The sequence below is a fragment of the Camelus ferus genome, chromosome 8 (assembly GCF_009834535.1).
Source record: "Camelus ferus isolate YT-003-E chromosome 8, BCGSAC_Cfer_1.0, whole genome shotgun sequence".
Lineage (NCBI taxonomy): Eukaryota > Metazoa > Chordata > Mammalia > Artiodactyla > Camelidae > Camelus > Camelus ferus.
Window position 1 is genome coordinate 2,735,032 of NC_045703.1, and position 25,759 is coordinate 2,760,790.

A 25,759-nucleotide genomic window follows, 5' to 3' on the forward strand; every position below is an offset into this window, starting at 1 on the left:
GACAGATCCACTTGAAGAGGAACTGATTGCCCCAACTGACAGCCAGCATGCATCACCAAATCTGTGGGTGAAGGATTCTTCAGATGATTCTATCCCTTTGAATTTTCCCATCTAAGGTTACAGTCATTACGAGGCAGAGACAAGTCATCCTGCTGTGCCATGTCCAAATTTTTGATCCACAGAAACCATGAGCATGATAAATGACTTTTATTATGCTAAACTTTGGGGGTAATTTTTTTGCACAGTAACTGAAACACACATCTAATCCTATGTTTTCTCATCTTATCCCCCTATTTCCTCCACCTGAGGAAGCCATTATCTTGACTCTCAAAGTCATCACTCCCAATATTCTGTGTTTTATACTTTTTATTGCATCTATATTTTTACTATAAAAGTGTATGCTTTTTATTTTAGTTTTTCTTTCAAGGGCAGTGTGACTCTTTTGGACTTCTTTTTTGCAGTCAGTAATTTATTGCTAAAACTCACCTACACCAATGCTGGTCACTGTAGTTCATTTGTTTTGACTGTGGTGTACTATTTTGTGTGAATATACCATGATTTGTCTATTTCCTCAGCATTTTAAGGGATTTGCTAAATTTTTGCTATTGTGAATAGCACTGCTCTGAAGAGTCTGGAATATGTCTAAGAGTGGAACTACTGGGTAATGTACATGCTCAACATCCGGGCACAAATGTTCTAATTGGTTGTACCTATTTACTCCTCCAGCAGTGTATGAGAGATTTTGTGGATCCCAGAAAGGGTTTGGATAGAAAAAAAATAGCCGTAAATTCAAACTCCCCTGACCTGATTAAAATGTTGCTTCTGTCACATGAGATCCCTTACCTCATTGTGTTGATGTTTCCACATCTGTCATCGTCATAGTCAGACAGTAATTTTGTCATTTTGATACACACACACACACACACAGAACATCCCACTTTGCAGCTGTGTACCCAGTTCCTCCTTCCCACCATCCTAGTTGATGATCCCACTAATTTCTCCAGCTCTCCTAGCTCAGGAAAGAAGAGGAAGAAATAGGAAGGTTCCAGGTAACAAATACAGGTCTCCAGAGAAAAAGTACAGACCTTGCCATTGGCCGGCCACTGAAGATTGAAAAGTACAAACTTCTTCATAATTCAATTGACTTCTGTTGACTGATTTATTTTTGCTCTCTCAGAATTAACACTGAAGGGTTTCCATTTATTTGCAAGGCGCTCTTGCAACTGGCATGATGATGTGCTAAGTAAAAGCAGGAGAAATGCTTCAGAGGCAAGCAGCCACTTCTGTGAAACAGAGATGAAGCCAGACGCGGACAGAATACGTGTAAGTCAGCTCTGCTATAGCAAATCAGGAGAAAGGACAGTGAAGCCATCAATGGAGAATAGAAAATACTAAGGTGTCTATATATTATTTTGAATGACCTCAATAATGTAGCATAATTACGGATGTAACCTTGAGGATTGAAAGAAAGAGAATTAGAAAAGTATTGAAGATTTTTTAAAGTAGAAATTGACCAATTAAAAATCCTGTGTAATATCTTTCTACTTCTTTTGTAAGCTATTGATCAGATGAAAAGAATTATAGAAAAGGATGCCAAATAGAAAGATCAGTCTATTTATCTATCTATCTACCTATCTAATATGATAAAAGAAATTGTAACTTTACACGCATTATCTCATAATCTTTTTAAAGCAATTTCCTCAAATGCTAATTTTAACAAAAGTTCACAAAATATAAAAGATCAACCAACTCTTTATATTTGTAAAGAAAGCATATTTTATAAACAAGTGAGATTTCCCACAGGAATTCCTCCAGGAAAGCAATTTATTGTACCTCCAGACAGCGACACTGCAAAAGAATGTGTTCATCAGTCCATTTCTTTTAAAACCAAGATATAGCATTTAATTCAACAATAAGACACTTCTGACTACTCTGTTTCAAAGAATAACAGAATCTGATGTTTTCAAACATGCGTTTGCTGTATCACTTTTATTTGGTTCCCTGTCAGTGCATCTTTATGGGAGATGGCTCATTTTAACATCCTAAAATATTCTATAAATTCCCTGTCTAGGTAATGTAATTGGAAACTGAAATGTTAGAGGGTCACATTTATACATATAGTGGATAAGGGTGAAAACAAGAAGAATTCCACTCAATGCTATACCTTTGCATAATCAGGAGTCTGAGGAATATTCAGATAAAGCTGAGACTACACTTAAGACATGTAGAAAAGGTTTCTTGGCCTTTTCACCAGAGGGCCTCTGAGTGCTGTACCCACCCAGTAGCTCAGAACCTTTACACATATGATGGTTCTTGGCTTCATCTATTTAAAATCAACAGAGAAATCACTGCACTTGGTACTGAGTTGTGGGGGATTTATTTTGATTTTTTTTTATTAGCAAACATTTGGGGGATTTATTTTGAATTTTTTAATTAGGAAGTATTTTTTGAAATGTTCGAAAGAAAACGGATTAGATCAATCATGCTCTTCTGGGGTCCCCCAGACATCTCTGCTAAAACTGCCTCTGCTGGTGTAGTAATGGGTATGTAAGAACTTGTCAGAATTATCCAACGGCTAACAGAGTCATTCGTGTTCTTATGTTTGGACCGCAGAAGCTCAAAGCTATAAGCTTTATTTGCCTTTAGATGTGATTACTTCAAGTTAGTTTATTAAAGACAAGTAATAATAATACATAGTAAAAAAAAAAAAAGTCATTGACAGCAAGAAGGTTGGTAAACAGGACTTGGTCCTATTTCTCAGTTTCTTGCAGATAAGTAAGTCTATGCTCTTACCTTCCTACTCTTGCCACTAGAAATATGGCTGTTGAGAAACTCTGCTAATTCTTACGTTAGTAACTACTCTAGCTTTCACTTTCAGCATAAATAGTTATGTTTTGTGAGGTACTGGTTTGGAGGTAACACAGCCGTGACTGAGAGTTCAGAATCCAGCAAGTGACAGTATGTGACACGATTCCGCATCTTCCACTTGTCAGCTCTGTAAACTTGGGCCGTTACCTCTTTTTTCTCCTATAAAAGGTGACGTCAGCACCAGCATCACATGACAGAGCGGTCCTGCGGTTTAAACTAGATAGATCCAGGAAGACTGCAGGAAGCTGGGAGCTGACACAGTTACTTTACCCTGGAGGGCTGTGGATACAAATTTACGTCATAAATTATAAGGTTAAAATACACTTAAGGGGAGTTTGAGACAGTGAAGCAACCAAATCTGCAGCTGATTAAATGATGCTTAACTCTAGGGCAGACACTTTTGCTCTGGAGGTATTGGTGGGCAAACGTGGGAGAATGCCACTGAGTGACGGGCGGAGCTCTGCCGGGGAGCACTCCGTCTGGAATGCATGCTGGTTTTGTGCTAAAGCTCCAGAGAGGTGTGGCCGAGCATGTTCACGCTGAAAACAAGCCACGTGGGAGAGTAGCTGCACCTACAGAACCTAGAGTTTTGTACTAACAGGAGTCAACAGCAGTAGAAAGAATGAAGCCAAACCATAGAGTTACTTTAATTGATGTCTGTGTAGTTGGCGATGGTGGTGGCGCTTTAAGAAGTAGCTTAGAGAAACAGAGGCAGGATGACTGAGAACCCTCAATAGTACTTTATGTTTAAGAGCTAAAACTTTGGACCCGGGCCAACTTGGGTTTGCTTCCCCACTCTACGACTTACTGGCTATATGCCTTTGGCAAAATGATCTTGAATCTCAGTGTCTCATCTACAAAGTAAGGGTAGTAATGTCAATCATAAAGAGTTGTATTAGGATTTAAATGGAACAGTGAATAGAAATGGCCTTGCAGATTTTCAGCTTATTATGAGTTCTCTAACTGGTAGCAATTACATTTACCATGTCAACATTGTTCTAAGGAAATAGACATCCATTAATTCACCAGTGGATGTGGATTGAGGGCCTACTGTGTGAGAGGCACCATGCTGGTGTCATAGGGAGAAAAAATGCTCTCTGTACCTAAGGATCCTAGAGTGTCATTATAGAGGATTCATGGAAACAGAAAAAGGAGTATCTAAGTAAACTTGGGGACTTCAGACCAGGCTTCTTAAAGGAGTGAAGCTTAAATTAAGAGCTGACAAATGAATAGCGGGAGGCCAGGAGGCTTAGTTCTAGAGGGTCTTCCTCGGACTGGGGACAACATTGTCACATGGAGCATGAGTATGTGGTGTGTGGAAGGACTGGGTACTGAGCCAGATCAACATAGGCTGGAACAGAAGGAAAACACAAAAACAGATTTTAAAAGCAAAAGGGTCTAACCCCAGAAGATAAGTTCTAGTTGCTTTAGCCTAAAGCCTTCATTAACTGATGGGGATAGCAAATTCACACGCCAATGCGCAGACTGACCACTTGGCCTTTAGATTGAAAAATAAGTGTGGCAAATACTGAGAAACAAGTCTTTTTCCTTTTCTTGTTTTCCATGTTGTATTATTTGACCTTTATCATGCTTTCAATATCATTCTCTTGTTCTTACACTTGTAAGAGAAAATGAGAGAAAGTCAGGGAAGAGGGGGCAGTAAAGAAACATTTTATAATTTACTTAAGATGTAAGTAGAGGCACTGCATTAAAATATCGATGATAAATGCACTGTGTATCTATTTATGTTCATTTCATATGGGCTTGATTGTCCAGGAGTAATAATCTTGTTTCTGTTTTCACTTTTTTAAAGTAAAATTTATGGTTAAATTAAATGAGTACCCAAATCTCATGCTAGAGCGCATATCTATGAGATCACATGGAATCTCACATAAAGCTCCATTTTCAATTTTATATATTCTAAACTGAAACTCAGAAAGATAATGAACCATGTCTAGTTTCAAGACATAAGGAGTACAGACTTTGGGACTTCCATCCAACCAGTGTGAGTCTGAAGTCTGAGCTCTTTGCATGACATTGGGCAGTGCTCTAGACAGGAGGGGTCGTGCCAAGGAAGAGCCCACCTGCTCTTCCTGCCGCAGTCTGGGTACCTGAATCGGCCGTTCAGATACATTAAAACAAGGTCTTGTTAAATGGCTGTAATTGTTTTAAGTCTTTAGAACCATTTGTCTCAGTTAATTTGACTCAGTGCTTCTCCAGTATTTGAAGAGTCAAAAATGTTTTGCTTAATGATGGAATTAAATTATAAAGAGATAGGTCAGTGGGGATAAAAAAAAATTAAAGCACTTGAGATTTGAACAAAAAGTGAGTAAAATGTCTTACTCCTGTTTATTTCTCCAAATATTCAAAAGTGCAGTAGGAAATGTGGCACAGAGACTGACGCATAAATTAAAAACAGCCATTTGCTTTGTACATGGGGCTGTTAGCACTCCACTGAAGATGGACAGTCACCTGTCGCTTCCATTTTATTCTATAAGAAAGTGATGGACAGCGTGTGTCTGAATGCAAGCTTCTGCAGTTAACTGTGATTTCCAAATGTCACACTATGAGGGAGAATTCCTACAAACTGTTAGGCTATTAACAGTTATAACATGTATTTCAAAATTATCCTTTAATAGAAATAGAGTCAGCTATACTATTAGTCAGATGAATATCGTTGGGGTGCGTCTAGGCTAATAATAATGCCAACCTACCCCTCCAACTCCAATGCCTGTGTGCTATTCCAATCAAGGCATTTACATTAGTTGAATAAGTTAATAAAGATCAATGAATCAGATGTTGGAAAATATTAAACAATAAGTACCAGTGAGCATGTGACACAAAGTAACTTCAAAGATTCCAAAAATAAAGCAGAAGCTAAGTGTGAAAAGACTGAGTGTGTTTTCTTGTCCTGTTTTTCAGAATTGTTCACGGGAACACGTCACCTGCTCTGTAAGTTGAGAAAAGATAAACCAAACCGAGTTGCGTGAGGAAGAAACCATAGCAAAAGATAACATGAGACGAATGTAACAAAGAAATTGTAATAAGGAGAAGAGGCTCTCGGGGAGAAAAGCCTGGAGCTGTTAGTAGCTTTGGTAAGGAGAGTGCACTGAACACAGTAGGGACACAATCAATGCCGCGACCAACGGACTCGTAAATGTGGAGTATCTTGAAATTAATGATAACTTTAACATGTCTGAGGCCTTGAACTTATCTTGTAAATTGGTCTTTGGAAAGAATAAAAGAAGAAAAATATTGGGCAATCAGGAAGTAATGAAGACCTTGTAAAAATAGCTATCTACAAAAGCAGGCTAAGTGAGTCCTTGGAAAGTCGGCGTAGCTACAAATCAGCAGGTCCAGATGATACACCTTCTATCCGCGGGATGAAGGAAACTGGCAGGCATGCTAACTGCATCATTTACATTTATTCTGGAAAAACTGTGGGGATCTAGGGAGCTACAAGAGATGAAAGGGAAAGAAAATACAATGCTCTACTTGCATTTACAAAAGAGATGGAAACGTCCCCCAGAAAACGCAACAATAATTAAATTTATAAAAGGGGGATGTTCTAATGGCCTCCATAAAGATGACATTTCGAGACTATATTCACATCCAGATGGAAGCATTTTTAAGGTTAAAATACAAAAGGAACTTGAATACAAAAGGATTTGAACTTGAGTAATATTTCACAATAAAGTGTTTTGTTTGTTTGTTTATAATTATTTGAGCCAAACATTTTTCTGAAGTGAACTCTGACTACTTAAGCAAAAAAAAATTAAACAGTTGGAAGATGATAAATAGTAATTATAAGAATGGAGTTAGCATTTCAAAAATACTAAGAAAATATGACAGTCTTTGATGTCATTTTTATGTGGATAAAATTATTGTGTTTTCACTGGAAAAATGTTAATAGAATGCCTTTTCTGTACCAAAAACTGTGCTATATGCTGGGGCCATAAATATGAGCAGGGCAGGCTTCCTGACCAATTACAGAGAAGTGTTTACTTAGCACGGGGTGTCTACAGAGTAAGAATTTAATACTGCTGACTATTATTATTACTATTGGTTTTAGTTCTCAGAAAAGATTTTTACTTCATGGAGAAGTTCTACTAATTTTCCTATTTGACCTGATCATCATCTTAATTACTAGATCCTGACAGACAGATCAAAGGGGGCATCCTGTGAAATTTTAAGTGGGTGAGGGCGGGTTGGGGCAATGACCTTACCCATCCTCCTCCCTCCAGGACTGGTGACTCATGGCTTCGCTCAGCTCTGTGACCTCTTTTCACATTACAGTTATAGAATCAGGATAAATCTGACACTTGGTGTACATATGGAACGTTTAACTGTTCTCCTGGATTCCTACAGGGACTGGGAGCTCTAGCATCAGATTCTCCTTCTATAGGACTTGTTCTGTACTTTGGACTGTTTGCTCTATGAATTTCTATTTCAGAAGTACACTTGGCAGTGAATGACATTTCTTCTTAGTTGTTTAATGTCCTTCCTTTTTTTTTGTGCAACGGTGTCAACAGAAGGTATCACGGACCTTGACATCTTATAGTAAGTGCCATCACTGACAGAGTGTATAACACACATTTCATTTTTTGCATGTGTCTTCTTTATATCTTATTAAAATGAGATTTAATATTTTAAAATTGCATATTTGGGGAGCAAAGGTATCCCTCATTTAGAGTATGACAATTTACGCTTTGAAATGAATAATATTTTAAGATCATTTAAAGCAGATTATATTAAATAATCAGTGAGTTTTTATGAAATATATATTTTAAGTAACTTAAGCTTAAGTAACCCTCTCAAAGTCATAAATCTAATTACAGTAATAATAAAAGCTGAGGTTTATTGAGTATATATTATGTACTAGGCACTGGCTTCCAAGCACTTTTTACGTATTAACTGTTTAAAACTCACAACAGTCCTCTGAAGTGGGTACTGTTATTATCCTCATTTTGCAGATGGGAGAAACGAGACCCAAGAAAGGTTAAGAAATAGAGAGCTACGAGGCTGAGAAGCCCCATGGGCCCGAGTCCCTTCTACCCCATATGCCAAGCTGTCCTGGCCATGTTAGTCTCTGTTCTCCAGGCTCCAGAGACAGTCCCACCTTTGAGAATGGCCAGTGTTAGACCATAGTTCCTTCTTACTGGCCCTGGTTCTCTGGAATTAACCTTTCAATGACTGGGCCCTCTTTGGAGTTCCAGCAGCAAGTTTTTTTCCATTTTCATTAAAAGCTGAAATACAAATCTAAATTAATCTTAACCCCCTGTTAATTGTTCTTTCACTGATTCTTTATATTGCCAGAAAATCCATCCTTCTACAGCAACATTCTGATCATTTCACTGATATGACCCCCAAAACTTAAATGGCTCTTTATTGCTAAGTTCACAATTTTTAGACGATCATTTCAGAGACTGTAATATCTGGCTCAGGCTTTTCATGACCTTGTCTTGCACTGCATTCTGGCGAAGAATACAAAATTTTGTGTCATGCTGTTTGGCTATGAATCCAAGTTCTATCATTTGCTAGCCGTGTGACTAGGCAATCACGCTGCCTTCCTGGATTCCAGTTTTTTCTTCTGTAACACAACACTAGTCAGCAGGAACTGGGCATTCACGTTGTGCCAAGCGTTGCTCATGATCATATTTAATCCTCACAACAGCCCTGTGAATTACCTTCCCTATTTTGCCTAATAGGAACCGATATCTGGAGTAGTTTTGTTGAATGGCCAATGGCGCACATTTAGTTAAGGCAGAGACTCAAGATTTGAGCTTAAGTTCTTTGACTTGGGAACCTGAACTTTGACTCATTCTTATTTATTGATTTCCATGACATGGTACCAAAATACCGCTGGAATACAGGCTCCTGGAGCACAGGACCCCTTGTCTTCCTCGCTGTTCAGTCACTATGGGGTGTCTGAATGCATGCATGTGCAGTGCAAATTTCCGAAGAGATTCTCTAATGAAAATACTTTGAAAAGACCTGATTTATACCCACCATTTGGGAAATAATCAAGCACTCTTTATATCGACTGTGTGCCTTAAAGAGAGAGGAGTTGTGCCTGGCACTTAGCTGAGGTCCAATAAATGCTTGTTGATTAAGTCACTGAATAATAAATTCAGATCAGGTCATTTACAAAAGTATTGCTCACAGACAGATACTGTCTGAGAACCAACCTTTGTAAAAGATCCTGGAGCTGTAGTTCGCAGCTTAGTTCAGAATGACCTACATTTAACACACTGTTGTTCTTCCTCCCGTGTATCAGGAGACAAGAAAAAAGCAGAAGGCAGCAGCCTCTGTTCTACACTCCATCATCACACTGGTTGCTTCTTGTTCCCTAATTCTGTCTGGGCTGCCAGGGAGCTCAGAGCTAAACATGGTGCACAATGGCAGAGCCCAACTGTTACTTGCTGTTTCTGGTGTAACGATGTTCTTTCCTGCATTGCCTGACTCTCATGCATTTATCTTTATTTTAATGGTTTTCTTATATCTATATTTTTCATGCTAAAACCATCAAATTGTTTTAAAAGTATGCAAGTTTATACATAAGAGGCAAATAGATTACAAAATGCTTGCTAATACTTGCTTTATTAAGGTTGAATTCTCAGACTTCTGGCTCAGTTGGCTGAGGACTATAGTAGCTAGCTGGTGTCTTTGTCCTTATTTAAAGTGTCCTTGCATGGACGTGTCTGTCTAAATGTGCTGTACTTCCAAGGTTCTTATACAACTATTGCAACCCAAGTAAGAGAGCTTGCCAGAGAATTCCTGCCTCGTTCTGCACAAGTTTTTATCACTGCTCAAATACTCCCACTCACATGAGAGATACTTTATCCCATTTGAAACCTTTAATATCCAAACCACAAGCCACTAGGGATGGTTCATTTTGAAACAACCCCCTTGCCACTGAAGAATACAAGGTTACCTTTATTCACAGAAAATAAATTATTTTGATCTAAAATCTACAGAAAGACACTACATTGTATCTGGATAAGACAAAACATATATTTTCCAAGTCAGCTATTTCTGCTTGATTTTTCACAGCATTTAACTTCTTTGTGCCTCAGTTTCCTAATCTTCAAAGTGACCTAATCATGGCGTCTTTATAGGGAGCCAGGGAGGATTCATTTGAAATAACAGATGTGAAACGTGAGAGTTTTCACATTTTCTCCTCTTGCTCTTGGCCGCAGTGCTCTAAGTGACCGCTTGCGCCGTATTCTGCTGATGGAGGGCATGAATCATCTGACACATTCTCTCTGAGTGAGAGAGTGAGAGACAAAAACTAGGGGTGGAGAAAAAACAGAAAGAAGAGAATCTTATCTTTCATATTTAAGGGATAATACCGTTGATTTTATTGCCCCTAGGGGGATAACAAAGAGCCATGGGTACAGTTTAGAGGCAGATTTCAACCCCATCGAAGTAGGGAAATTCTAATTATAGCTTCCCTACCATTAATGGGCTGGCTTTAAAAGTAATGACCTTCTTTTCATAGGACTTATTCAGGAGGATACTCGTCTTCTAGGACTGTTGGAGGAGGGTCTTCTGAGTTGAGTGGGAGTTTAGACAACATGCCTTCTAACGGGTCTCAGAGCGCAGCGGATGAGCATGAGGACAACCTGACCGCGACGTCTTTCTGGGTTTCATGGCTCTGTGTGTGTCTTTTAGAAACTACATCCTTGGTTGAAAAGGCCAATGTTCCTAGAGAAAAGAGGACCATTCTTCAGTCAAGGGCATGTCTGAAGTTCAAGATTTTAAAGATTTATTCATGTATTAAACCTTCATTGGATTCCAGGCATAGTCCTAGCTGTGAAAGGGGGATAAAAAATGGTATTTCCTCATCTGAATGTTATTTGTTATTTTATTCATTCCTTCATTCATCACTTCATTCATATATTTATCTTTCTTATCTCAAATTATAACTTTTTACTGAACGTTCTACTAAGTTTATGGCATTGTTCTAGGCTCTGGGGATATGCAGATGTAGACACTGCCTTCGCAGATTTTACATTTAAGTGGGAGAGTCAGACAATAACATTTTACAAATTAACAGAATAATTTTATGTAACTCTTTGGTTTGTCTTCTTGTTTTAGAAAACCAAAATAAAAAGTGCATAATGTCAATTTGAATTCCCTTCAAAAAGCAGAGGGCAAATTCCCTTCTAGACCAAGTCTCTGTTGAGGCTGGAGACCATAGCTGCACCCTTGTCTTCCTCTCCTGACTCTCAAAAAATGTGGCATTTGTTAGATCATTATCTTCAGAACGTCTTTCTTGGTGGGATCTAAGCTATGACAGTTTTATCTGAAAAATTTTCTGTGCTCCATACAGTGTACGTTCAGGTGGGTAAAATTATCTGGCATAGTTCACCTCCATTCAGGTAGACGCATTCCATTCTTCCATTTTACTTTATGAGTATTTATAAAATTGCTATCATTGGCAAGGCCTAGACATTCATGGTAATGAGAGTTTAGGATTTCAAAGTTTGAGGGTGACAAGTAATTACTGCATGGGGTCAGTTAGCTATCTCCACTGTTTCACCTCTCGAGTACGTTTCTTGTCCATACTTGTATGTGCGTCAGAGAATGAACAAAGAAGAAAGAAAATGGGGCCACACTCATAATTAGACCTTATAATTACTGAGTGCTGACCACATGCCGGGCCCCATGGGATGTGCTTTGTGCACGTTATCTTAGGTAATCCTCATAAAAACCCCTTGAAGGCAGTGTGATTATCTCCATTTACACTTGGAGGAGTCAAGTCCCCATGTCATGTTGCGTGTCCCAGCTCATCCAGTCAGGGAGCGCAGAGCTGGGCTGGATGCACACAGCCTGCCCACCCTAGGCAGGACTTCCCCCACCTCTTTCCTGCTCCAGCTTTAGGGTGAAAAGCAATGTAGACTTAGAGGGTGACTTTGTGTACTGTGGCTACAGAGAGCTCTCTGCCCTAGAATTGTGTCACTGCAGGTGGCTTTAGCTGTGTGTACAGCCACACAACTGTGACAGAGAAGTCATTTTTCAAAGAAGTAATGTTGCAAGGTTTTCTTAAAAAGGTTTTCTCTAATGAATATGCTTTTTTGTCTCACTAGGCTGTCAATTTCCTTCTGATTTTTCTCTCTATGTTTACCTTAAAGAATAAATTCTTTCATCTCCCCTGAATTGGCTTAGTAATTTAGAGGAAAAGCTGGCTGATGAGTCATATCTATATAGAAGAATGAAACTTCTCTTAATTTAAGGAAAACTATTTTAAAGTAACTATCTGCTCAAAATATATATTTATATATGTATTTTAGTTCTGAGAGGTTATTTGAAGAGAATTTTCGATATAAATATAGAGTATAAGGTATTTTTAATCTTTGAAGAGAGGCTATCACTGTCTGAATGATTTTATGTTAGTAATGAAAACCCAAGAAAATCAAGGCTAGCAATTTATATATAGCAATATAATTGGGAAAATAAAAGTAAGAAAGAGAGAAGATAGAAGGAGAAGAGAAAGAACAGCTAAGTCCTCAATAAGAAAGATTCTGGAGTCAGACCATCAATGGACATTTCCATCTATAGTTGTCACCCTTACCCCGTTACAAATTCCTGTTCAAAAATGTACCTGAAGGCTTTCCCTGACCACAGTATTTAAAGTAGCATCTCATCTTCTATCCCTTTACACTGTAATTTTTTTTCTAGCAATTATCAATTGCTATTTTAAAATATTTAAATATCTTCTTGTTTGTTTGTTGTCACATTTCCCCATTAGGATATCAGCTGTGCAATAGGGACTATATGTTATTCAAAACTCTACCCACAACACTTAAAAATGGACCTGGCATAAGGTATAGACACTCAACATATTTTTAATAAGTGATTGAATGACTGACTGAATGAATGTACATCAATGTATTGTAACATAAACATGTTTATTCAAGTACTGGTCATTTTTTATCTTATATCTACTCAGCCAATAAACCAAGGTAACTTAAGTTGCACTCAAAGTTGTTGTAAACACACATGTACATTCATATAAAAATCTCTGTTCCTTTTCAGTAGTAACCTGACTGCCAGATTGTTTTATGCAACAGCTTAGATATTATAAGTATACAGAAGAAGGTGCAGATGATGCAGTAGCACTGGTAAATATGAATGGTATGACTACAGTTTAAAATCAATAAAATTGGGAGCATAAGAACTGATAAGATGAAAAGAAAAGGTCTGAAGGGACTTGGCCATCTTAGTATCAATGGCTTGCTGCAGTCTTTTTGACAGCAGGTTTCATATTTTGAGGGGGTGGTGTCCAGGTTATAATTACAAAGAGATGAAACTATAGTCATTGTTTTTTTCATGAAACTTCAGACTTGCTCTTCTACTATGCATCATATTCTTACTGCTGTAACTTCTATGCTGTGTGAGTCAAAAACCAAAGATGGCTAATGTATTGTCTGATACAAACACAAGGGCACGTCTACTTTCAGTCTGTGGTCACATGAAATGTATTATAACCATTCTTTGGTCTATACTCTTCCCAGTTACTCCCAAATGCATTAGTTACATTGATGTGAATCCCCTGATTCATAATGTTTTGGGCCCTAATTATTGTCCTCATTATTTCAGTGCAACCATGCAAATTAGTACAAGCTATAAACTTGAGGTTTAAAAGAAACAAGGTCAAGCCAAGAAGACCAGTGCATAAGCAAAAGATTTTAACAAGAAATGGAAACATGGCTCCTTGTGCTGATGGTCCTTAGATATTCTTGCTAATTAGCCTTGGGTCTATCATTCTGATGGGAAGCAGGAATTGGAGAGAACGGAGTTTTGCAGGTTCTCTGCATGCTCCCGTGTCCATCGAAACAAGCCATGAAGAAGATCATTGAAATGCATAGTCCAAATGCAGTAATTATAAATGAACAATGTGCCAAAGAGGAGGAAGGGGACACAGCTACAGAGTGCCTGGAGAAAGACTAGCTCGGTCCTCAGTGCATCACAGTTCCAGGTTCCCAGCACATCATCACTGTGAAACACTCGTGTTCTACAGCAAGTGATGCAGAGGAAAGAGACCTGGGTTAAGGCCAGCAGACCTAGAGTGGATTGCCTACTCCCTGCTTCTAAGTCATGGGGCTTCAGGCAGGGCAAACTTGACTGTACATCTGGACTGTAAGGTCTACTTCAGAAGGAGGTGGTAAGGCTTACATGGGGTAAAATGTGGAAATGCTCTGCATGGAATTTAACAGTAGCTGATCTGCATAAATGTCAGCTGCTTCTAAAGGTACCTCCGAGTAATGGGTGTATCTGAGGTGCAAACACCAAGTAGTCAGACTATTCTTTATGGCTTCTGCAAATCAGATTTCTAGCTGTAGTTCACACATATGTGTAAATGTGTGCATCATTTTGGTACTTATACCCCAAGAGTAAGAGAAGTATTTTCTTTAATAGAGACTATAAATAACAACTGCAGTGTAAGGGTTTTGAAAGCTAGGATTAAGGTGTATCCTTTCCACACCACCTAGCAGGAAGTTAGATGTTTAATGATTGTCTACTGAATTGGATTTAATCAACAGAGGAAGAAACATGAGAAATTTCTGGTGAACATTTCTATGAATTTTTCTGGATGCTTTCCAAATCCTTAGAGTAACAATCACATAGGCTATGTTATCTTACAATAATAAACAACCCCCAAATCTTGGTAATTTATCAAAAGGTTTTCTTTCATGTTTATGTTCAATGTCTGTTATGGGCCAGCTGCAACTCTGTTACTCTTTGTTCTGGGACCCAAGCTGTTGAAATGCCCCTTTTCTTAAATTTTGCCAGATTTGTAGTAGAGGGACAGGGTGTGGTAGAAATATAGACTGTTCTTCAAAACTTCAGTTTTGATGTGTCATATGTCATTCAGCACATTTCATTGGTCAAAGGAAATCATGTGACCACTCCTGATGTAAAAGCCTTTTGCTAGGAGGGGCAATGCCAGGTCTATGGTTCAATCTAAAGTCATAGGGAAGTAAAATCCCCTCCCCTGCCCCATCGCCAGGGGACAGCAGCCAGTACTTTGAACAATAATAGCATATACTATAGTTTTAAAAAACACAACCAAAAAATCCAATCTGAAAAGAAAAGGAAATTAAAGTAAAAAAATAAATAAATAAAAAATAAAAGAATTCTTATACTACTTGCCTGAACCGTATGTTCAAACTAAATTAACATCAAAATAGTACATTTTATACTTTCATACTTGTGACAATTTTCTGTGACCCCAAGGCTTATTTTTATTATTAACGCAATGGCTACTATCTTCTTATGTTATTCTTTAACCTTTCCTCACTTTACTGAAAGTCTTGTTCTGCATAGCTGAACGAAGAAAACCCACTTTATAAGAGGATCAGCATGTCATCTGGGTACTCAAGAGAACGGATGGACAATTCTCCTCGAATATCACACTCCTGAGCAGTGTCTACCACAGATGTGGACTTGAAATCCCTCAGCTCAACCCAGTATCTCCTTTTTGTCAACTAGGCCAGAACTGAGTAGTTTAAATTGAATTGATGGTAGCAAGTAAACTATTTTTGTATCACGAAAAGTAAGCAAGTTATCTTATTTTTTATTAATGTCTATCTTAAGAAGCATGTCCTATAGCCTGCCTAGAATTATCTTTGATTTCTCTGCGGGACTTTTAACCTTTCACCTCTTCACTACACTCCAGGAACCAGGTAATAATATCATTTATTTGGGTTTCTTAGTAAAGCATTCTGAAATTGGCTCACTCCTCCCCTCCCCAGCTCCATCGCTCTGTTGTTGTTTATTCAGACCTTACAGGAATGTGACCACAGTCAGGTTCTCCAAATAAGGTGTGATTGCCTTCCTCAGAAGATTACTGCACCCTCTAATTATTTTTTCTGACATTTTCACCAATAAATAATCACACCTTTTCAAACAACACAACATAGAGTTTGAACCCTGAGCCTGGAGGTTAGGAAACCTTTCATTTATCTCTGTCCACATGATCTGAGTTATTGGTTATTTGTTTTTCAACAAAAACCCATGATAGAAAAATTATATTCCAGGGTAGTCTAATGAATTTTGCTTAATCTTGGCATACATTTGATTTGCTAAATTCCACACTCACAGCATTCCACCCACCCACTCCATTGATAGAAGCTGCAGATTTTCCTGAAAAGCTATTGTAGTTCAATATGGCTGTCTTCTTTGACATTTACATGCATCTCAACTTTATTTATTTTTCTGCATACTACCTAGCTGCCTGGCTGCAGAAATGAAGATCGCACATTCAGCAATTTATGCAGTCCCAGCCACAAGACTATTTTACTGTCTGTTGAATAATTAGCAATGTGCGTGAAGATAGAATATACAGTAACTTGCCTGACTTTGGGCAAAAAAAGATTAGAATGACAAATAGTCAGACTCTAGGGTCAAATGCTTTGCCAGTAGTTGCATATGTTTATGCCAAAATACATAAAGAAATGTCACTTCAGCACATGAGTGATGACAAACACTCCGAGTGGGGCTGCAGTTCATCAATCACTTCAAATGTGCAGATTGGGTTTACCTGTATAAACAAAAGCAATAAAACGACTCAAAGCCTCACCTTAAACAATTCAAGCATGACATAAACACTGTTACTGCACAGTCAAGCCCCATTTTACTTGAGAAGCAGTCAGGAAGGGCCCGACAAACTATGATTTATTAAGATTAATAAAGCACATCTTTAATAAAAAAACAGTTCTCTTAATATTTTGCATAAATATGGGAATCTCAGTCCGCATCATAGCACCTCAGAAAGCACGTGCGGCAGGGAGTATGATTAATGAACCTTAAAACTGTGGATTCACAGTCATTCTCTACCAAGTTCAGATTCAGGGTGTGGAGCATGGAGAGAGCTTGAAGCCAGAAGCCGCAACAGGTAGGTTGCTCTGGGCTCGATTTTAACGATTCCTTAAAAAGAAGGTGACTTCATCAAACTATGACACGTTTCCAAACCATTCTTTTCTCCCTAGGATGCTTTTGAAACATGGATCTTTTAAACTTCTGCTAATGTTTTGGAGAATGAATACTATATTTTTGTACCTCTGCTGTAAAAAGAAGGCCAAAAACTTCAAGGCCATAGATCATAGAGCAGAAATGAAGTCAGAAGTTCATTCAAGGTTACATACCATTTCTCTTCTTTGAGAAGGTGCACTGTCAGCTTGAGAGATTATAACCTATGTTCTTGTTTTCCTCTTCCACCTGAGTGCCGTGTCTGACACTAATTCTGTCACTGGCTCCTTAGAAGATGTAAAGCAGATGTGTAAGGCAGTGATGCCACTGTTCTATAATTAAAGAGAATTCTGCTCAGAGGAGGCAACACAACCTACTCATGATCACTGAAGGCTCTTTTTTTTTTTTTAACATTTTTTTTATTGAGTTATAGTCACTTTACAATGTTGTGTCAAATTCCAGTGTAGAGCACAATTTTTCAGTTATTCATGAACATACATACATTCATTGTCACGTTCTCTTTCGCTGTGAGCTACCACAAGATCTTGTACATATTTCCCTGTGCTACACAGTACAATCTTGTTTATCTATTCTACATTTTGAAATCCCAGTCTGAAGGCTCTTCTAGGTCTGCACATAGAGAAGTTAAATGTTTTGATTCCTGAAATGAGGGACTCTACTTAGTTAACTGCACACTCTCAAATTTGAACTCAAATTTAACAAAAAGTGAGCAGGCTTCTCTCTTCTTAATTTCATTGAACTTTTTAAGATGTCACTGAATGTACTAGGGGGAAAGCTCCCTGTTCGCGGTATAATTAAAAGATCAGATGCTTTGGACAACTTTTTCTTCTCATTTGGCCAATTTTAGAGATTCTGAGGGGTTAAAGAATTCAGAGAAGATTTACCCCAATATCTGAAGTGAACCAAATCCCTTACAGGAAGTCATTTTGTGATCTTGCCTCCCAAGAGGTAGAAACAAACTCAGTGGACTTTGAGATACTTCTTTTAAGGTGCAGGAAACAAGGCTGACCTGATGATAACATCCAAACTGAAAGTTGATTGAAAAAATTTTTCAAATACCGCAAAATATTAGATGAAATAAGAAAATACATCCTTAGGGATGACAATAGGAATGCTCTAAAATGGCTACAGAATGATTGGCCTGTTTAATGGGACATTTGTATTGTTAAATATCCCAGGTGATTCACATTCCTTGGAAAGAGCGATGCATTAAGAAATGAGGGGCTGGGGCATAACCTTGGTTCTGCCACAAATTCAATGACCAATTGAACATTTGCTGAGCAGAGAAAAACTGAAAGCTCTGAGAAATTCAAAGATGAAGCAGAACCCTGTCTCCAAAAACGCACAGTCCAGTGGCGGGGAAAATAACTATTCCCCTCAAAAACTAAAGTTGGAATTTCCATTTAGAAAAAGAAGAACCTTGGTTCATGGTAGTTTTGTGTAAACTTTGGCTTCCTCACTGTCCATACCCAATTACTGTGAAACTCATTCAAGTTGAACTTAAATTGCTCATTTTCAGCCTCTTTTTTTCCCCAATGTCATTAGATTTTAATTTAGTTCTTTCCCCAAAACCTATTTGCATCAGATTAAAAGGGAGAATGAAATTTTTCTTGACACGTCTAAGAAGGCAGTTTGAGCTGATAGCTGATATGCACACACACATATGTATATATGTATATAATATATTTTTAAATTAAAAATGGTTTGTAGTAGATATTGATAATGTAGTAACCTCTGTCTTGGTCTGGGTTTCCCTATAAAGCACAGCCTTTTATTTGGGACCAGATAATTCTCTTGTAGGTGTTGTTGCATGTATTGTAGGATACTAAGCAACATCTCCGGACTCTACTCTTGAGTTGTGAAAACCAAAAATATCTCTTGACATCGCCAAACATCCTCAAGAAGGCGGAGGGGAGCCAAATCACCCATGGCTGAGAACCCCTGGCATGATGTAACACTCAGGAGGAAGAAAAGTCAACCCATGATGTGGTATTAAACTAGTCACTATTGAGGCATCTGGGGCTCTGTTTTGCTGGGGACCCTCAGAAGTGCATAAGATGGGCTCTGATTTGTTCAACTCTAGGATGGAAGAAGGCTGTAGGTATCCACTGTGTCGCATCTGTCATGTGGTCAAGGGTCACTCCATGGGGAGTGCCTCCTGGAACTCTTTAGTGCTTGTATCAGAATGGCTTGGTTGGTTCACACAGGCATCTCACAAGTCATCAAAGAAATCTTGGGTCAAAAAATAAAGAGGTGCTGAGATCGGGTGTTTCTGGTTACACTTGTGTGAGATTGGTGGACACAGCCATGGCTGGAGTAGAAAGCATATAGGGAGTATATGACATTACATCATTCAATTTTCAAATGATCTAAAGAACAGTCAAATGTAGCCCAAAGATACATTAAGCTGTTATTCAAGACTCTGGAACTCTTGGGGGGGTATAGTTACAGGAGCTCAGGAAAATAAAACACTTTGGACTACAATTAAATGCTCTGGTGGTTATTTTCCCTCTCTGCATGTATTTAGAGATTTGTAAGGTACATAAGAGGTGAATATGTGTAACTGAGACGTTTTCTCTGTAGAAAACAACAGCAACAATTAGATGGGCCAAGGAGACATAGAAAGTACTCACGGGGTACAATGTGCCAAAAATAGAGACACTGCATTGAAATTAACATTCACCCTAGTCAATGACTTTGGATTTTGCCCTTTAATTCATACATTTAAAATGTTTAAACTATAATATCAGGTAAGAGAAACACATAGAAATTGTGTCAAATTCTTACAGAGTAGTGAAATGTGAGGTGCATAAAAATAAGACAAAAAGTATGAAATCCAATTAAAATTTCACAGGAAATTTGCAGCAAGAATATATTTAGTAAAAAAGCCTAATCACAATTTTTCGAATAAAATTTACATTTGTATTTGGATTTTATTTCTTTTTTTTTTTAAAGAAAATTAGTTTTTAAGGCTCACGTTTGACGACACTGTACGTGTTGACAATGCTGAAAGACAAGCAGTTATGCATCTATCAGTACACGTGTATGTGTGTGTTTATATACATGCTCAAAATTCTCTTCCACTTTTCATTTAGCTTATTAAAAATGAATACAAACAGGCTCTGAGCTCCAGGACCCTCTAAGAGCTTATAGCCTGTAGCAGCTTTCAAGATAACAGCTTCATCAACCAGAGGAGTTCTGACTTCTCGGTCAGACTGTTTGAAGTTTCCAAGGCTTAGGGAGAGGGTGGTCTTTTCAGAAAAAGCCAGTATTTCAAAGAAAAGACATACCTCTTTTCCCCCTCTTTAGTGCCAAGATTTGAAAATGCTCTGAAGAGGGGGAAAAAAATCTTCCCTTTAAAATGCAGTATTTCTCTGAAGAGACCCATTCCTCTGCTTGGCAGACTCGGCACGTGCTCTCTGCCAAGTGCTCTGTGTCGGGAAGCCCTGGGCCACACCTTGAACCAGCCCTCTGCATCCGGTTCTTCTCAGAGGAACAACTTAAAACCTATTATCATGACAGAAGGCCTTGCTGCATGAAGTTTATCTTCCCAACATACAGATTAGATGGAAATGATATCCGTTTATTGGTTAAGGTAGATTATTTAGTCTTTTTTTTAACTGAAGTCTAGTCAGTCACAATGTGTCAATTTCTGGTGTACAGCATAATATCCCAGTCATGCATGTACATACATCTATCCATTTTTATTTATTCTTAAATTCCCATAAACTACTTCTTCAATCTCTATTAGGCAATTCTTACTTAAAGGGTAGATGTAGTTTGGTAAAACCATATTATATTGTAATATAGTATTTATCTTTCCAAATCTCCAAAGCAGCTACTAAAGACAGTTATCTTAAAGATATGCACCTTGAGAACTAATTTAAAAACAAAGACATTCAAATACAAATGTAAGCCTGGTGTCTGAAACCTTGCCTGACCTTGGCCAAGTGACTTTAACCTCTTGGAGTTGGATTTTCTCATCTGCCAGATGAAGCCATATCACAGGATTGCTGTGAAAGTTAAATGATGTAATGTCTAAAAAGTATCTGACATGGAGAAGGCATCGACCTGTGTTAGTATCTTTCTCCATCATTCAGTTATGAAATAATCACTTTAATATGGCATCTCAAGCCTCATTTTCTTTATTTGTGAAACAGCAAAGAGTACCTCCCTTAGAATGTTGTGGAAAGAGTAAATAAAGGAATTGAGGTAAGGTGCTTGGCACAGCACTGGCTGGATGATAACTGCTCCATGCACCTTAGGTAAACAAATGGTATTAGTAAGAGTAGTTACAGAACAATTTTGTTATCACCATTAACAAATCTAAGGATCATCTAAAACATGCATGGCATTGTGTTAGGTGCCAGGGGAAGAGTGTTGGAAAGCACTGGCTCTTAAGGAGCATATGCATTTGGAAGATAAATACAATGACAAATCAGCATCTCATTAACAAATGACTAATACAGACTTTAGGAGACATAGGAGAAAGGAAGGAGAAATCACTGTTAGAGTATTTGGAGGAAAGAGACATTTCAGTTGAGAAGAAATGACAAATGACAGAAATGCACAATATGATTTTGGGAAATAAAGGGTCAACCAGTTTGTCTAGAGCAAGAGCTCACGTAAGGGACTCAGGACTGTCAAGACTGGGAGAATAGGAAGGGATTCAATCATGAGAAGCCTTGGGGCCAGGCTTAGAAGTTTTACTTCTTTTTTCAGGAAGAGAATGTCAGTTTAAGGGGTTAGAACTGAAGATTAGCATGTACAGCAAACATTTAGAAAGACTGAATACAATATATTTCATTCTTTTCTTAAAATTTCTTGCCCAATTAAAAACTTATCAGCAATAAATACGTGAGCTGGTAAATACAGCTTATTTATAATTCCAAGTAGATCTCTGAAGATTTAATTTCAAATACGAGAAAAATTGGCTTTCCTAAAAAATCTTGCAAAGCAAGCACCTGGGGGGAAACCAATCTTTTCACTCTGGCTCAAGTGGGGACACAATTTTCCCTTCCTGTCTCTCTCTCTCTCTCTCTTTTTTTTTTTCTCTCTACTTCTGTCTCTGCCTCAGAGAGAAAAAAAAGAGGCAACTATTCAAGAAGGGTCCCCTTGTGAGTCCTGTATAAGAATAACCAATAAACTTCTGTAATAGATTATAGAGTTTTGACAAAATTAACACAGCACTCTAGGAGAAAAAGAAGGAGGAGATGGACAAGGAAAATAAGGGGAAAGAAACAGAGCCAGGTGGTAAACACCACACCTATTTGGAACAAAACCAAGGAGCAAACATTTACAGTATAAAAATAAATGAAAACCAGCTCCATTTGTGTGAGATTAAAGCTGGGAAAATTTAAGACAATATAGAATCAAATCAGATGAAGTCTAAATTTCTTCCTTTCCTGGTGCTGTCCAGTGTACCTTGGACTCAGGTGACAGGGACAATCACCAATGGTGTGCTCAGCCAGTGAACACATTTTATCAGGCCCCTTCCATACTCCCTTCAGTGGGCAATGGTGGCATTGGACCTCTTTTAAATTATCTGAGCTCAGCATTCAGTCATAGATTAAAAAATGGAAAGATAGATGTCTTAGCTTGGTTGCCATAACAAAAAACTGTAGACTTCGTGACTTAAACAAGGGAAATTTATTTTCTCACAATTCTGGAGGCTGGAAATCCCAAGATCAAGGTTCCAGCAGGGTTTGGCTCCTGAGGAGGGCTCTCTGCCTGGCTTGGAGATGCCACCTTCTCTATACATCCTGACATGGTAGACAGAGAGAACTCTCCAATTTTTTCCTCTTTATATAAAGAATCAGCCCTACTGGATTAGAGCTCCACACTTATGATTTCACTTAAACTTAATTATCTCTTTATAAGTCCTGTCTCCAAGTACAGTCACATTCTGGGTTAGGGCTTCAACATATGAATGGGATGTGTGCGAAAAATTCAGTCCACAGCAATGAACTATGGACTGAACATTTGGCTCCAAATTCCAGTTTGATAAATGACTACCAGTGTGTCTTTGAGTTGACCATTTAAACTTTCTGAGCCTCATATTCTTCACCTTTAAAAAGAGGTGGGATGGAGGAGTATTGGGCTAGGAAATTCTGAGGACCCTTTTAGCTTTAATGTTTTCAGAGTCCATCATTACAAGTTTTGGTATACATTAGCTTTCTAGATTCATGCAATCTATCAAACAGTCAGACTGAATACATAAAGATTAACCTGACAATTTCTAAGGAATAAAGCAAGAGGAAAGGAGAGAGACTTAGGTGAAGCCAATCGAAGTGCAACCACAAAGACTACAGTATTGCTGCCAGCACCTGGAAAGGGTGACAGCAGCAGACGGACTGGGCTGGCGGGCTTCAAGTCGAAGTGTGATTGCTCATTTAGTTAAAAAATGTCTGGATTGTTGTTGCCAAAATTCTATCCTTTTTGAAAAAACAAAACAAACCCAAATATCCTAATCAGTCTTTTTAGACAGGAACAAAACCATAATGCCATCTTCCACAACTGGGTTCTGACCCACTCTTACCATTCACCTTTGGATGCACATTCTATTGACAACCACCAATTTTTTGCTGCTGTCATTGCCAAAGTTTGGCGAAACTCAGATCACTTTCTACCCTTTGTAGTGCTTTTTAAAATAAAAACCACAAAACTAAAGAAAAACAGTTACAGTGAGCTGGTTAGAGAGACTGCGATAAAGACAGGGATAAATCATGTTCAAGGTGATTTAAAACTGGTGATCAAAAGAGTGACTTCTAGTTGATAGAGAAGCTTTGAAATTTCAGCACGGTGGGTCTAATGAAAAAAAAAATATGACAGTGACTGTCACAGCACCTTTCTGTATCACATTGAATTCTATAGTATTAGAAAGCCAAGAACATATTTAATAAAGCCACTGTTGTCTGTTCTGTTACAGCTACCAGAATTCACTCCCAGACCAAAGAACCAAGATCAACGGCAGCCCTGAGGAAGTGGGAGAGGCAAATCCTAGAGACAAAGGTGAGAAACTCAGCAGTGCGGAAGTAAGCAGCATTGGATGGATTTTTTTCCACCCAGCATCCTGACCAGTGAGTAATAATACCTTTTGCCTCTTTAAAGTAACTGTGTGTTTGCCCTGGTATGGACAGAGAACACTTGCTTTAGCTTAAAGGGGGAAAAAAAAAGAATGTGTGCTCTAATGGAAGAATCAAATTATATCAGAAAAGGAAGCACTTTAAGCTTTATTGCTGTAGATCACTCTGCCTCCAGCTGTGAAACTGATTGATGTTTAAAACCCCTGAGGCACTGGCAGCTGTGGTGGCTGATTCAAGTAAGAAAAAAAATATGTGTGTGAGTGTGCACGTGGGTGTGAGTGAATGAGTGTGTAAGTGTGTGTAGGTGGGGTAAGAAACTACATAGGTAAAATCTATTTTCATAACTTTTATCTAAATGGTCTTTGTAAAATTATTGTAAAATAGATGAATAGAAAGATACTTAGATTAGTTATTTAATAGATACTTAGACATATAAATAGAAAAGTGTGTGTATGTATGCATTCCAATGAAGAATATACTGAAGAGTATATATAAATACATACATACACATACATAGAGAGAGGGAGGGAGGGAGGGAGGGAGGAAGATCTGTATAATCAATTATGTGAATGCTTTGCTCCCTTGCCACAAAAAATATAAAGGGTAGATGAGTAGTTAAAGGAACTAAGTGGTAAGGTTCCCGGTCTTATTTAACATACGCTAACCCAGTTTTGGACAGGGAAGACTTCAGTAAATAGTTGCAAGGTGAAATCAAATTAAATTAGAGAGACACCTAGACTAGAAGTAATGCTTTGCTCTTGATTTCCCAACACTAGGATTAGACCCAAGGAGTATTTAATGTATGAAGAAGAGCAAGGCACATCTAGGAAGGACAGAATTCCCATCAAACAATCCAAATATTTGTTAAACTTCCACTTTCCACCCTGGGTTATGGCTGGAAACACAAAGACTGGGTGTGGAAGAGCTTCTGCCCTGTGATCTAGGTAAGTGCCCAGTGAGGACATCGGCATGGGTTTATGTTTGCATAAAATGTGTCACGACTTCATCAACCTCATGAAAAACCTACAGATTTCCTCCAAGTAGCCACTCTTTTGTGCTCAATCCAAGAGACTGAAGCTATGATATGACAAAGATACTTTTTATTGAAGGAGTAATGGGGGAAAAAACGAGTTGCTGTTTATTGTGGGTATGTGGGAAATCCTGGAATGGACAAATTTTGAAGGAAATGAGATATATTTAAAACTTACAATATAACTTTAAAAAGACAATTAAAGATATGGTAAAAGAGAAGAAAAGCTCTCAACCAGGTTAGATCAGCTGGTATGAACTAGTTAGAACTCTTATCTTTGGATGAGTTCTTGAAATCTCAACTATTCATAAGAGTATAATAGTGTTTTTAATTGGACCTCTTAGTACTCTTCAGTGAGCACTTTTCCCAGAGAAAAACCCTCCTAATCCCATTATAAACCCGCAGTGTTCCTTCCTGCTGTCTGCTGAAGGCTTTCTGCACGCAGCCTTCGAAATTTTTCAGCTTGCCTCTTTTTTTTTTTAATAATTTCATTCTTGCATGGTGAGTTAAATAGTTTAAATTGATTTCTGAGACCTATCAGCCTGGAAATTAATTTAAAAATTTATTAAGAACATTTCAAAGGAATGCCTGTGCTTATTTTTTCTCACCCACAACTTTCATATTATTTCAAGCTCCCCTCCCAGAGCTTGTAAACAGAGGCCTCAAAGACAGAAGAGAAATAAGCTGTTTTTATCGTGAAAATAATTGTAAAATTGTATCTTGGTTTCATGAACAAATACTGCTGTTACCTTCCTAGTGGCATAATTAAAATGGAGAA

General features: G+C 38.1%; 1 long non-coding RNA gene across 2 annotated transcripts in view; it reads right to left on the reverse strand.

The window, feature by feature from the left end:
- LOC106730361 overlaps nucleotides 1-25,759 on the reverse strand; it is an 857,488-nt gene that overhangs the window by 28,524 nt on the left and 803,205 nt on the right. The window contains exon 12 of one of the 2 annotated variants that reach the window (XR_004321733.1): nucleotides 17,022-17,177. The exons of the other annotated variant lie outside the window; for it this stretch is intronic. This is a non-coding gene — a long non-coding RNA (uncharacterized LOC106730361). The remainder of the gene's footprint in view (nucleotides 1-17,021; nucleotides 17,178-25,759) is intronic. 2 annotated transcript variants of the gene reach the window in all.